Raw genomic sequence first — 14,355 nt, forward strand, 5'->3', positions numbered from 1 at the left:
TTCCATGATCTATTCATCTCCAACCAATCCCCACCTGCAACACTGAAAATCACACTGATGCAGTCTCACCAATGCACCACAACGTAGCAGTCTCTTGTTGCCTAAGGTAGTACCAGGAGTTCTTTGTCTCTGCACCAGCAAAGTTAAGGAGTGCAGACACCAAGGGTGATGTTGGAGTGGAAGCTTAATAAGCTAAAGTAGAAAGCTCTCTGCTGTGAAGAGGGGGCCTGGAAGAGTGTTGCCGTTTTTACAGTTGAATGCAAAAGCTTTTATAAAAAAATAAGGGGTGGACATCTTATTTGCAAAGGGACAACTTTCCGCTGGCTCCACCCCATCCTCTTAGTGTGCATGTGGGCCCTTAGCTTGAGTTGCTCCATATTCCTTTGTTCCCCTTACTGCGCATGTGTCAGGGGATGCAATTTTCCATTACGGACATGTCTGGGCAAGTCACCTGTGTAGCCTTTCTTATTTGTGTGACTGTGGGCATGTCTTAGACAAGCCCCTCTGTGCAAGTTCCCTTATTTGTGGCTGCAGGCTGTTCTTTTGTTTGAAAGGAATTCAACCAAATTCAACCGAGGACCCAGCCTAATTAGCTGCCTGGCTGGGTTTTTTGCTTTCTCCTCTCTTAACATATTAACATGAGATTTGGAGGGGACAAACATCCAAACTATGTCATTCTGTTCCTGCACCCCAAAAAACATCATATTCTTTTCACATTGCAAAATATAATCACCCTTTCTCAATAGTTCCTCTTAGTCTTAATTCATTCCAGCATCAACTAAATCAAAATCTGATCCAAAATCCAAAGTCTCTTCTGGAGATGAGTTCCTTCAACTATTGAGACAAGAAGTCTCCCGATCGAAGGTTTTTCTTGATCGAAAGGTTCATGGTCTCACAGGCTTCAAGGAATGAAGCCGTGGACTGAAGTGGCTAGTGTTATAGCTCGATTAGAGAAACCTACAGACCTAGAGTGTGTGGCGGCAAGATTTATTAAAGCGAAAGTGAAAGTACAGCTTTCATGTGGTGGAAGGGGACCCAGAAGGGTTGCTGTTTCTGGCTTGGGTGTCTTATGCTTATATCCCCTTATGACCTCTCCTGTTTTCCTTTCTCTGTCCTATAGAATTAGCTTATTTTCTCTCCACTTGTGGGTTGGTGGGCCTGATTGGTTAAAAACATCAGGCTGCAGCTAGAGCTTAAACTCCCTATATGATTGGTTGAAGTTTCAATCCGTTAGCTGGCACCTGTGACTCATGTTGGAGTAGGGGAGGTCCCCTTCGATTGGTTGAAGTTTCAATCCCTTAGCTGGCAGCTATGACTCATTTTGGCCTAGGGGAAAATTCCCTTAGGGAAGTCCCTATTGACCCAGGAAGTCCAGCCAACTTAGCCACTTAGTGCCTCACTACGAGCTTGTGAAATCAAAACTAATTTAGTTACTCCTAAAATACAATAGTAGTACAGGCATTGGGTTATTCATTTCCTTTCCCAAAAGGAGAAATAAAGCGAAAGAAAGGGGCAATACGCCTCACACATGTCTGGAACTCAACAGGGCAGTCATTGAATCTTATAGCTCCAAAATAATCTCCTTTGACTTGATGTTCTGCATATAGGGCACACTTGTGCAAAAGGCTGACTCCCAAGGCCTCAGGCAGTTTCATTTCTGTGGCTTTGCACGGCGCATCTCTTGTGGCTGCTCTGATGGGTTGGAGTTGTGTGCTTCAGTCTGTTCCACACTAAGGCCACAAGCTTCTGTTGGCTGTACCATTCTTGGGTCTGGAGAGCAACATCCCATTTTCCACAGCTCCTCAAAGTGCCCAGGTGGACTGTATGTGGGCACTTTAACACCACTAGCATTCCCTAGTAGAGCTTGTTTGTAGGGGTGTAACCCCCGTGGCAGGCTTTTACCTGGGCACGCAGGCTTTTCCACACATCCTTTGAAATCTAGATGGAAACTACCCAGGCCTTCTTCAAGCTTGCATTCTGAGCATCTGCAGACTTAACAGCACGTGGAAACTGACAAATCTGTGGCTTGTACCCTCAGGACCTGTGACCCAAGCTGCACCTGAGTCCCTTTGAGCTGAGGCTGGAACCAGAGCAGCCAGGACACAGAATCAGTCCCTCAAGGCTGCTCATGAAAACAAGGCCATGGGCCTGGTTCAGAAAACTGCTTTCTTTTCTCTTAGGTCTCTAGGGAGAGGCTGCCTAGAGGATCTCAGAAATGACTTTAGGGCCTTTATCCATTGTCTTGGGTATTAGCACTTGACTCTCTTTTAGTCATGCTAATATCTCTAGTAAGTGTTTGCAACATGCTTGCATTTCTCTCCCCCCAAAAACTTTTTTTTTAATCTTTACCACATGGCTACGCTGCTAGTTTTTCACATTTTCCAAACTTTTACACTCTGCTTTCCTTTTAAATATAAGTTCCAACTTTCAATTATTTATTTGCTCCCATATCTATTTATAGGCTATTAGAAATAGCCAGGCCGCATCTTGAATGCTTTGCTTCTTAGAAATTTCTTTCAACAGATACCCTATTTAAAACAATTTGAATTATTATTAATTTTTCATTCGTATGAATTTAAAACAATTCATACGAATGAAAAACAGTAAATACAGAGTTTCAGATACTAATTTCTTCAATTTGTAATTTTAAAATAAAGGGTGAATTAAATGTTAATAATGAATTAAAATTTCTTGTATAGAAAGGAATCTAGGAAAATATTTTGCTCTTCATCTATTAACTCTATTTTTAGAATTTTTAACTAAACACTTTAGTTTTAATGAATGTGAACTCTTTAAATACAATCGGATATATTTATAACCCCATTGGGTGTGAAAATGCATTTCGAGTAATAATTCCCAAACTACTATTTTAGGTGTTTTATAAGTGTACTTGTGTGGAAGTACTTGATCTCCAGAGCAGAAATTACTCAGTCTCTTTGGGTGAATGCCCAAGAGGTGATGCTTGTGCAGGGAAATTTGACATTTATATTGCAATGCAAGCCTTGAGTTACTTTTCCTGTTCAATTGGAGGCCCCCCACATATTATGCTGTCAGGTAAGTATGCCTTTTTAACACATTTTCATATATAACAGACTATAAACACACTTAATGATATACATATTCTTCCACAATAAATTGAGAACTCAAACTTATATTTTGTTACATTTTAATTTTCTGAGAATGAATTTTCTTACTATTACTGTGATCCTTCAATGCCATAATTAATAATTTTGCTTCTAGATTCCATATTTTCTTCCCTTAGTAAGAACATTAAGAGACAGATTGACAATTGCCTCAACTGTAGAATATCCGTATGATTCTAAGAGAACATTTAATTTTGAGTTACTTTGAATCCTAATAAGCTAGATATGATAAATCATCTATTGATCTCATTGGAAGAAAATATTTGGGAACTGTGACTGTAATCTTCAGTCTATGATGAAATTCCAAAACTTTTAATCCATGTACAGCATGGCTTTTGACCTAGTCTCCCGTAATACACTTACAGACTAAAGAAAAATACACAAAAATAATTTGTGCCTTTCTTTACTTGTTAGATATATATTTAGACAAGATATCATGCTTAATGAAGAAGAATTCCTCAATGAATAAAATGAATTAGCTACTTATCATACAGCTTAGAAAATGACAGGAAAAGACTGACATAAAACAAATATGCTTTAAATCAAACCCAGAATTACAAGTTGTTCTCAGTCCTCATGAATAAAAAAAATCTATTCTTAAAGGAAAAAGAGGAAAATCTAATTTGGGAATGAGGTGAGGGGTTGTGAAGGAGAGGACTCAGAGAGTACATCTCTAAAGAAGTGACATTCAATCTAAAGGTCTAAAGAAAAGTTAGCCAAATAAAGCAATTCAGAGAGAGGATCTAGGCAGGAAAGAGCTGGTGTGTTTGAGAAATAGAAAGAAGCTAGTTGACTGAAACATACCCAGTGAGAAGGGTGTAGCACAAGATAAGAATGGAGAGTTGGGGAGGAATGCATACCGTACTGATCGAGTTGATCATTGAATCACCTAAAAACTAGAAACATGTAAAAATGTGCATGTATATCTTAAAAATGTGCATGAATAAGTATGTTGACCTGGGTTAACATGTAATTATTACTTTTAAAGTCAAGGTAGTTGATCACACGTTCACTGTCAGCTAACAGCATGACATCATATGGGAAAAAACCAAACGTATTTTTAACTTTTGTTAAAATGAATATAGACTTGTAAACAGAGTTTTTTTGGGTTGTTTTTTTTTTTTTTGAGACGGAGTCTTGCTCTGTCACCCAGGCTGGAGTGCAGTGATGCGATCTCCACTCACTGCAAGCTCCGCCTCCCAGGTTCACGCCATTCTCCTGCCTCAGTCTCCCATGTAGCTGGGACTGCAGGCGCCCACCACCGTGCTCGGCTAATTTTTGTATTTTTAGTAGAGACGGGGTTTCACCATGTTAGCCAGGATGGTCTCAATCTCCTGACCTCGTGATCCGCCCGCCTCAGCCTCCCAAAGTGCTGGGATTACAGGCGTGAGCCACCGCGCCGGGCCAAACTGAGTTTACAGTTGTTTAAATTTAACCCTGCCCCCAGATCTTGTCAAATTAATCCTACTAATTTATTCTACAGATATAACTCCACCTTAATATAAAATATTGTCTACTCAAAAGGAGAACCTTTTATATTTGCCAAATCACAGATTTATTAACTTACAGAAAATCACCTCAAACTCCTTACTAATTTGCATCCCAACAGGTTCTAGGATCTTAATTTATACTACTTTATGAGTAGTATAAATTATAAATTTATATACTTTATGAGTAGTATAAATTATAAATAAATTTTAAAAAAAAAAACATGCTTGTGTATCTTCATTGCAGCACTATTCACAACAGCCAAGACATGGAATCAACCTAAATGTCCATCAATGGTAGAGTAGGTAAAGAAAATGTGGTACTTATACGCCATGGAATACTGTTCAGCTTTAAAAAACAATGAGATCATGTCCTTTATACAGGAAAATGGATGGAGCTGGAGGTCATTGTCCTTAGCAAATTAATGCAGGAACAACAAACCAAATACTGCATGTTCTCACTTATAAGCAGGAGCTAAATGATGAGAACACATAGACACATAAGAAGGGGACAAAAGACATCAGGGCCTATTAGAGGGTGGAGGCTGAGAGGAGGGAGAAGATCAGGAAAAATAACTAATCGGTACTGGGCTTAATATCTGGGTGATGAAATAATCTGTACAACAAACCCCAATGACACAAATTTACCTATATAACAAACTTTCACATATACTTCTGAACTTAAAAGTTAAAAAAATAAAATATATTGGCAAGAAAAAAAAGAAAAAAATAAGAAAGAAAAGAACACTTTCATTATTTATAGTAATTATATTTCATTTTATTAAGAATGTGATTAAATCAATGTTATCACTTCTCAAAAACATTATTAATTATTAATATCTCAGCAGCCTTCGATTTTATTGAAAGAATATTTACTAAGCTGACTGTAGAACAAAAATATAAACTTCGGTCTACTAATGATTTTATAATGCTTACATCATAAGTCATTGTTAAAACAAGTAAGTAGGAGGGAGGACATTCCCTTATTATATATTCATACGTGTCAAGTATAGTTCTATGTACTGAGGATGCCCCTGTGAAAAAAACAGGTGATAGAACTTCACTAGCTTCCAGCGGGGATGGGGAATAGGGGAGTGGATGGGTGTAGGAGAACCAGCAAACAAATAAGCAAGGAAATATGTAAAATAGGGTAATTGTGAAGCACTGGAAAGAAAAATAAATTAGAGTAAGAAAATACAGAGAGTGGGATAGGTAAGAGACACTAGTTCAAATATTGTACATTGGAAGTCCTTTGATGAAGACATGAAGAGTGAAGGTAAAACCATGCTAAATAAGGACAGGGAAGAACAATCTAGGTAAGGTAGAGCAAAGACAAAGGCCCTGGTATAGAGCATACTCAACATGTATAACACAAGGTCAGAAAAAAGTGTGAAGAAGAGAGATAAAAAGTGTAGTGAGAGAGCTAGCATGGTCCAGATCATGTGGGTCACAGGAAAGGTCACCAATAAGAGTGGAGTTTACTCTGAATGTTTTGGGAAGCCCCAGGGGGTTTACGCATTAGCATTGCACAGCTGACTTACCTAACTAGATCACTCTGACTGTGCATGAAGTATGTTTTGGGAAGACAATGAAATCAGAAAAAACAGAGGCTTTGATTGTCTTTCACAATACGAGGGCTCGAATGAAGATGCAATGTTAGAATGGAAAGTGATTTGAGTTCCAGTCTTCATTTTGTTTTGTTTTTTAATGCAAAGCCAATAAGGTTTGCTGATAGATTGAATGTAGCCTTTGACAAAGAGAATTTAAGGATGATTCCAGGGTTCTGGCTACATTCTGGAGGGATGGTGGCACTATTGAACAAAACAGGAAACACTAAGGAAGAATAGTTTGCAGGAAGTGGAGAAGTGAGAATGTCTTCTATCTCCAAAAATTTGAGCTGCCTTCTAGATATCTAGCAACAATGCCACATAGGCAATCCAACATTCAGGAGAAAGTTTGAAGCCACAAACATACATTTTAGACTGAGCAACATTCAGATGGTATTTAAATCCATGGAATTAATGAGATCTTCTAGGGACTGAGTACAGACAGAAACAAGGTCCTAGGACCAAGGACTCTAAGTTTAGAAATCAATAGTAGAAGGAGAAACCAATGAAGAAAACTACAAAGGAGATCCTATGGGAAAAACTAAGAAGGGGGAGTGTCCCCAAAGCCTAATTAACCATGTATCAAGAAGGAAGTAGTAGTAATTGCTTCAAGGGTTGCTGAGAGCTCATAGGAGTTAGGGACTAGAAAGTGACCATTGGGTGTCATTATGTGCTGGTTACTTAACCGAAACAAAAGTAATTCGTGAAGATGAGAGGTGGGAATAAAAGACTGTTTAGTAAGGAATCAACAGAAAATGCAAGACGGGGAAGTACAAACAGCCAGTATGGAAAATCCTTTTCAGGAAAAGTGTTATAAAAAGAAACAGAGAAATGGCGTGGTAGCTGGCAGGGTGTGGCATCAAAAGTTCTGTTTATGCCTAACTCTAGATATAATAGCATGCTTTCATACTGATTAGAATTGTCAGGTAGAGGAAAAGACAGTTGTTAACCCAGGAGAGAAGTGGAATGAGCAAAGAGGAAGATGAAGAGAGATATCAACAAAGACAGTTTTGCCCTGTAGTAGAAGGGAAGGTTGTCTGTGTGGGTAAAAGGCAAGTAAATGTGTAGCGGTAGTGGTGCAAGAGTATTGAAATTCTTTTCTAATTGCTTGTATTTTCTCTATTAAATAAAAAGCAAGATAATCAGCTGTGAGTAAGGTGGAAGAAAAGAAAGAGGTGAGATGAGATCAGGACATGTGAACTAGCAATCCTGAAGACTGGAAGAATATAGTGACTGGGAAAATGTACCAGTAAACTCTTGCTGAATTGCCCTGGAGACCCCTTGAATGTTCATGCTTATGAAATTAAAGTGAGTCCTGTCAGCATGCATGAATTATTTCTTCCAGCAATGCAGCTCTTTGTATATAGGTACAGAAGAAGCAAAGGGTTAGATGAAAGCATTTTTGTTTGTTTAGTACAATAAAGGATGAAACGGGAAAAAAAGTACAGAATATATTCAGAAGAGTGATTATAATAAGAGATCACGGTGAGAAAGGAAGTGAAGAGGTGAAACTACACATAGCCTGTGAAAAGTTAGAGGAAGAGAAGGGCCTGAAGAGCTATACGGGGCTGAAGATTGTTGCAGCAGGTGTATTAAAGGGAGTAAATTTTAAAGTTAGGAGGTGGTTATGATGACAGTGATGCTCAAAATGGAGAATTTTAAGTGTGTTCTGATGGGCTGACTATGGGTTGAAGAGGTAAGATTTCCAGAGAAGAGGTCAAGGCACTGGAAGGCCAGAATGTTGGGAGAATGATCTAGGTGGATATTGAGACAATTAGAAAAAGTGGCAGAAATTTTGACAAAAATGACAGAGACCTTCTAATGAAAATCATCAAAGAATGATGGAATGATGGTGTGCCTGCCCATAGCTATGTTCAACCGCGAGATTAGAGTATGGTATATGAGGGTGGTGCATCTCTTCCTGGAATCTAGAAGTCTTTCAGAAGAGGGACTCAGGTATGGAAGTGGTAAAAAAAGATCAAGAAGGACAACTACATTTCAAGCCCATTAATACACAGGATATGGGAAGAAAATGGCCCTCACTTGAGATGGATGCATGGAAAGAGAGTCATTGGGAGATAGGCTTTGTTTCAACAGAAATGTGAAAAGATTGCAAAGAATATAAATGTGAACATTTTGCTGGTAACAGACATGAGTTTTCTTAAGCAAAATGGAAGGCTTTAAGTGACATGAAAGGAGTGGAAGAGTGAGTGGAATTAAGAGATATACTAAACCATATGGGGTGAGAGCCTTGGTACCCACAGATGTCTCAAAATCTTGGGATCTTGTTGTTCACAGAGATGTAGGCATCATGTAAGCTTATGACTAACAAAATGTTAATCTTATATAGCCCTAAAGAGGGCAGTGTTTTAAAACGTTTTAAAAATTTACAGTTCATTGATCTGGCTCAGCTACGAAATGACTTAGAACTTTTTTTCAATCTTTTGCAAACAGTAAGACAAGCATTCCCTATCTATACTGCCTATTGATAGGTTTTTATTAGATCTGACTGGAAATCATCTCAAGAAACAACAGATCCTGATGGGTTATTGTCATTAATGAGAACAACAGAGTATCAATTTAAATTACATTGGTTGTATTAAGAATATATTCTTCAATAATTAAATGAAATAGCACATTTAGCTTCACAGGGTGCTTTAGTGATGAATTCATCCCGTGAGAGGTCTATCAAAATACAGAGCTGCTCAATATCACATGTAAAGCAGGAGTCACATTACAATTATAAACAGCTTACATGATAACGCATGGGTGTGTGAATGTGAGTGAGCATGTGAGTATGAGCATGCGGGGAATAGTGTGAGTGTACATGCATGTGAGTGTAGAAGTGAGTGTGTATGTGATTGTTATTGTATATGTATGTTACTATATCACATGCATCTATCATTTCCACTGAATTGTTGAAGATTTTTAAGTTGCTTATCAGCTTAAGGAGAAGTGCTGAGACGATCGGGTTTTCTTTTTTTTTTTTTTTTTTTTTTTGAGACAGAGTCTCACTCTGCCGCCCAGGCTGAAGTGCAGTGGCCGGATCCTAGCTCACTGCAAGCTCGGCCTCCCGGGTTTACGTCATTCTCCTGCCTCAGCCTTCTGAGTAGCTGGGACTACAGGCGCCCGCCACCTCGCCCGGCTAGTTTTTTGTATTTTTTTTTTTTTTAGTAGAGACGGGGTTTCACCGTGTTAGCCAGGATGGTCTCGATCTCCTGACCTCGTGATCCGCCCTTCTCGGCCTCCCAAAGTGCTGGGATTACAGGCTTGAGCTACTGCGCCCGGCCGACGATGGGGTTTTCCAAATATACAAACATGTCATCTGCAAACAGAGACAATTTGACTTCCTTTTTTCCTTTATTTCTTCCTCTTGCCTGATTGTCCTGGCCAGAACTTCCAACACTATGTTGAATAGGAGTGGTGAGAGCGGGCATCCCTGTCGTGTGCCACTTTTCAAAGGGAATGCTTCCAGTTTTTGCCCATTCAGTATGATGTTGGTTGTGGGTTTGTCATAAATAGCTCTCATTATTTTGAGATATGTTCCATCATTACCTAGTTTATTGAGAGTTTTTAGCATAAAGGGCTGTTGAATTTTTTCAAAGGCCTTTTCTGCATCTGTTGAGATAATCATGTGGGTTTTGTCATTGGATCTTTTTATGTGATGGATTTTGTTTATTGATTTGCGTATGTTAAATCAGCCTTACATCCCAGGGATGAAGCCAACTTGATCGTGGTGGATAAGCTTTTTGTTGTGCTGCTGGATTCGGTTTGCCAGTATTTTATTGAGGATTTTCGCATTGATGTTCATCAGGGATATTGGCCTAAAATTCTCTTTTTTTGTTGTGTCTCTGCCAGGCCTTGGTATGAGGATGATGCTGGCCTCATAAAATTAGTTAGGGAGGATTCGCTCTTTTTCTACTGATTGGAATAGTTTCAGAAGGAATGGTACCAGTTCCTCTTTGTATCTCTGGTAGAATTCGGCTGTGAATCCGTCTGGTCCCGTACTTTTTTTGTTTGGTAGGCTATTAATTATTGCCTCCATTTCAGAGCCTGTTATTTGTCTATTCAGAGATTCAACTTCTTCCTAGTTTAGTCCTGAGAGAGTATATGTGTCCAGGAATTTATCTATTCTAGATTTTCTGGTTTATTTGTGTAGAGGTGTTTATATTCTCTGATGGTGGTTTGTCTTTCTGTGCGATTGGTGGCGATACCCCTTTTATCATTTTTTATTGCATCTATTTGATTCTTCTCTACTAGTTGGAAGAGTTTAAATACCTTGAATAATCTGTTGTATTTGTATTTCTAAAGAAAAAAGAATCTTTTGCTTAATTTAATAACAATAACAATTTAATAAGCAATATAATACAAGTCATTCCCAGAAACAAAATTTATTTTTAACATGAGCATAAAATGATATGTTAATTCTGAGAAATTATTAATACAACCTTTAAAATATAGGAGCCTGGAGTGAATTCCTAGAATTAGGTAAATATTCTGTTTTCTGTTTACCTAGTGCAACAACCTAATTGGATAGTTAATCACCACTGGACTCATAAAAAAATACTAACTCTTTAAAAAGAGATTTTAACAACAGAAAATGGATAGACTTGTTACAATTGCTGTAGGTTCTAATCCAGGTAGGAACTATCGAGATTCTCTAATATCAGCATGTCTAAATCCAGGCAAGAACCACTGAGATTCTGTGGTATCAACATTTCTTTTACATACAAAATGTTTACAAATTTCAGGTAAAAATGTTTTGATGGTCATGATAAATATATATTTTATGTTCTGTGTTTTCTACACACTTGTGTTCTGAGCCCTTAGTATTTCATCCTAAGATCTAGAAGACAGGTGTGGAATAGTTATCTAGAAGACTAGGGGGAATATAGAGAAGAGTTATCAGTTATCACTATACACATATATTCTCCAGTGGTACAGCAAGGTGGGGGAAATTATTTCCAGTGGGGTAACTGAGAAAGTATCACAATGATATTATTTGTACTAAGCATCTCTTATGACCTAGAGATGAGGGATGACATTCCAGCTTGAGAAAAATCATACAGGAGGGCCGAGAGCTTTTTTCTTGGACCATTGGTTCCATAAGTGTGCAGGTACTTATGGGTGAATTAAGAAATTGACTAAAAACAAGGTCTGGGGTTGGCTTGTGAAGACACTCAAACAGGAAGTTTTTTTTAAGGCTGAATAATATTTTATTGTGTGTATGTGTGTGTGTGTGTTGTCTCTCTCTTTATATACACACCATATATATTAAAACATATATATATATACACACAGACACATATATATATAATGTTTTCTTTATTCATTCATCAATGGCCATTTGGGTTTCTTCTACATCTTGCCTATTGGAAATAATGCTGCAATGAACAAGAATGTGCAAATAAATATCTCTTCAAGTCTCATTTTGAATTATTTTGAATATAACTCAGAAGAAGGATTAATGGTGCGTATAATAATTCTATTTTTTACATTTTGTTGTTTTGGGATTTTTAAGTTTTTTATAGTCCCATTTGTGTATTTTTTATTTCACTGCCTGTGTTTTTGGTATCATATTTTAAAAATTATTGCCAAATTTAATGCCCTAAAACTTTCTCCTTCATTTTCTTCTGAAGTTTAAGGTCTTACAGTTAGGAATTTAATACATTTTGAGTTAATTTTTGACTATAAGGTAAGGTAAGGGCCTAACTTCATTGCTTTGCATGTGGGTATTCCATTTTCCTAACACCATTTGTTGAAGAGACTCTCCTTTCCCTATTGTGTAATCTTGGCACCCTTGTTGAAAACCATTTGTCTGTATATTCAAAAGTTTATATCTGAGCTCTCTATTCTGTTTCATTGGTTTTACATGCCATTACAACAACATCTTAATTAGAGTTGCTTTGCAGTATGTTTTGAAATCAAGAATATGAAACATCCAATTGTGTTCTTCTTCAAGATTTTTTTTTTTTTAGCCATTCAGGGTGTATTAGGATTTTATATAAATTTTAAATGGGGTTTTCCTATCTTTATATAAAATGTCATTGAAATGTTCATAGAAATTGTGTTAAATCTACACATGGCTTTTGATATCTTGGATGTTTTCTTAACAATATTAAGTCTTTCAATCCATGAACACAGAAAGTTTTCCCATTTACTAATGTTTTATTTCTTTTATTAGTGTTTTAAACTTTCAATATTTATGGATACATAGTAGGTATATATATATTTATGCAGTACGTGACATATTTTGATCCATTCGTTATTCTTCCTGATGTTCTCACTCCTCCCACCCCCAACCCTCCAACAGGCACCAGTGTGTGTTGTTTCTCCCCATGTGTCCATGTGCTCTCATCATTCAGCTCCCATTATAAGTGAGGACACATAGTATTGGTTTTCTGTTCCTGCAGTAGTTTGCTGAGGATAATGGGTTGCAACTCCACCCATGTCCCTGCAAAGTATATTATATCATTCCTTTTTGTGGCTGCATAGTATTCCATAGTGTATATGTACCACATTTACTTTATCCAGTCTATCACTGATGGGCATTTAGGTTGGTTCCATGTCTTTGTTATTACAAATAGTGCTGCAGTGAACATACACATCCATGTATTTTGTAATATAATGATTTATATTTCTCTGGGTATTTTCCCAATAATGGGATTGCTGGGTCAAATGGTATTTCTGCCTCTAAGTCTTTGAGGAATCACCACCACACTGTCTTTCACAATGTTCTCCCTTCTGTTCTTCCTTCAAAACTAATTTAGTGCTTTTCCAGTTTGGGGGCCTTTTACATTTGGTGAATTAACCATTTAATTCCTCCAATTCTTTCTTCTTGTCAACCTTTGACCATTTTCCTGTTAACTCTTTCATTGGAAGAAGCTGGATGATGAGATTAATTGCTGACTGAGGTTAGGTATTATCATTGGATTCATGTTTCCCATGTTCTCTCCAGCCTTTCTCCCCTTTGCAGGAGGGGAGACAACTGAGATAATTGAAAGTGGAGTATATTTTTGTGACCTCGAGGGAAGAGGAGAAAGGAAGGGACATGGAAGAGAGAAGATATGATTAAGCCAATGTAGACATTGTTTAGAAATTTATTTGCAATTTTTTTTGTTCATTTGTTAAGTAACATCATTCCTTAAATATAAAAGCAATCTTACAGAAATATGCAATAGTGTCTCACACAGAAATGACTCCAAAGCTCTCCTTGAAAGGTTGCCCCTTCTGGATTTCATGACCTCTCTTAAGGGTAAGAAGACACCACCAAAGAAGCCTCTGACCACAGGATCATTTGATCATTACTAACTACAGGAATATTTGCAACAGTAAGACTATGAAGTTGTGGAGTCTAGAGGGAAAGGGGCAGAAATGTGCAGAGGTGTGGGGAATGGTGACAGTGGAGGCACTGCCCATCTTCCCATGACTCTCTGAAACAGGCACGATGCAGATTGGTTTAGGGGCATGAAGGTGGAGGACATGAGCAGGAGGACATGAGGAGAGGAGGGATGGCAGAATTTTATCTGGAGGCTTTCACACGGAGGGAACTTTTGTGTGGTAGCTCGGGTGTATTAAAATAAAACATCAATTGTATGAGCATAATAGACATTCTAGTTCTTCACCAGCTGGGGATCTGTCACCTTATTTCCTAATGAACTCATGTGTTTTTCCACAGGTTGTTTTCACCTGCTACCATTACAGACTGGTCCAGACCTCCTTATCCTTTTGTTTCCCACAGCCTATTTCAGTGCAAGTCCTCATTTCCATGAGACTCTGGGAGAAGAGCATGCATTCTAGGCAGGGTTGGACACAGTGATGGGATGGAATGTGGTCTGACTGGGAAGTCAAGGGATGGATTCCAGGTTTGAGGATGGATTACAGCTGGACGCATTGATGGCTTAAGGCCAGAAAGTAGAAGGTGCTCTCTGTGTTTTGGTCACAGGGGATGCCTTCTAAAGGAGCCCTCTGCACAGGACTGTGTTAACAAATCATCTGCCCTTGATGCTCAAGTTTCTTCCTCCAACCTAGAAACTTTTGAACATTGGTGTAATTTCTCCATGTTGGGAAGGCTTAGGGGTCGGGAACTTGGCAAAGGACCCAGTTACTCATCCTCTT

Source organism: Macaca mulatta, chromosome 11, assembly GCF_049350105.2.
Source record: "Macaca mulatta isolate MMU2019108-1 chromosome 11, T2T-MMU8v2.0, whole genome shotgun sequence".
NCBI classification, from domain to species: domain Eukaryota; kingdom Metazoa; phylum Chordata; class Mammalia; order Primates; family Cercopithecidae; genus Macaca; species Macaca mulatta.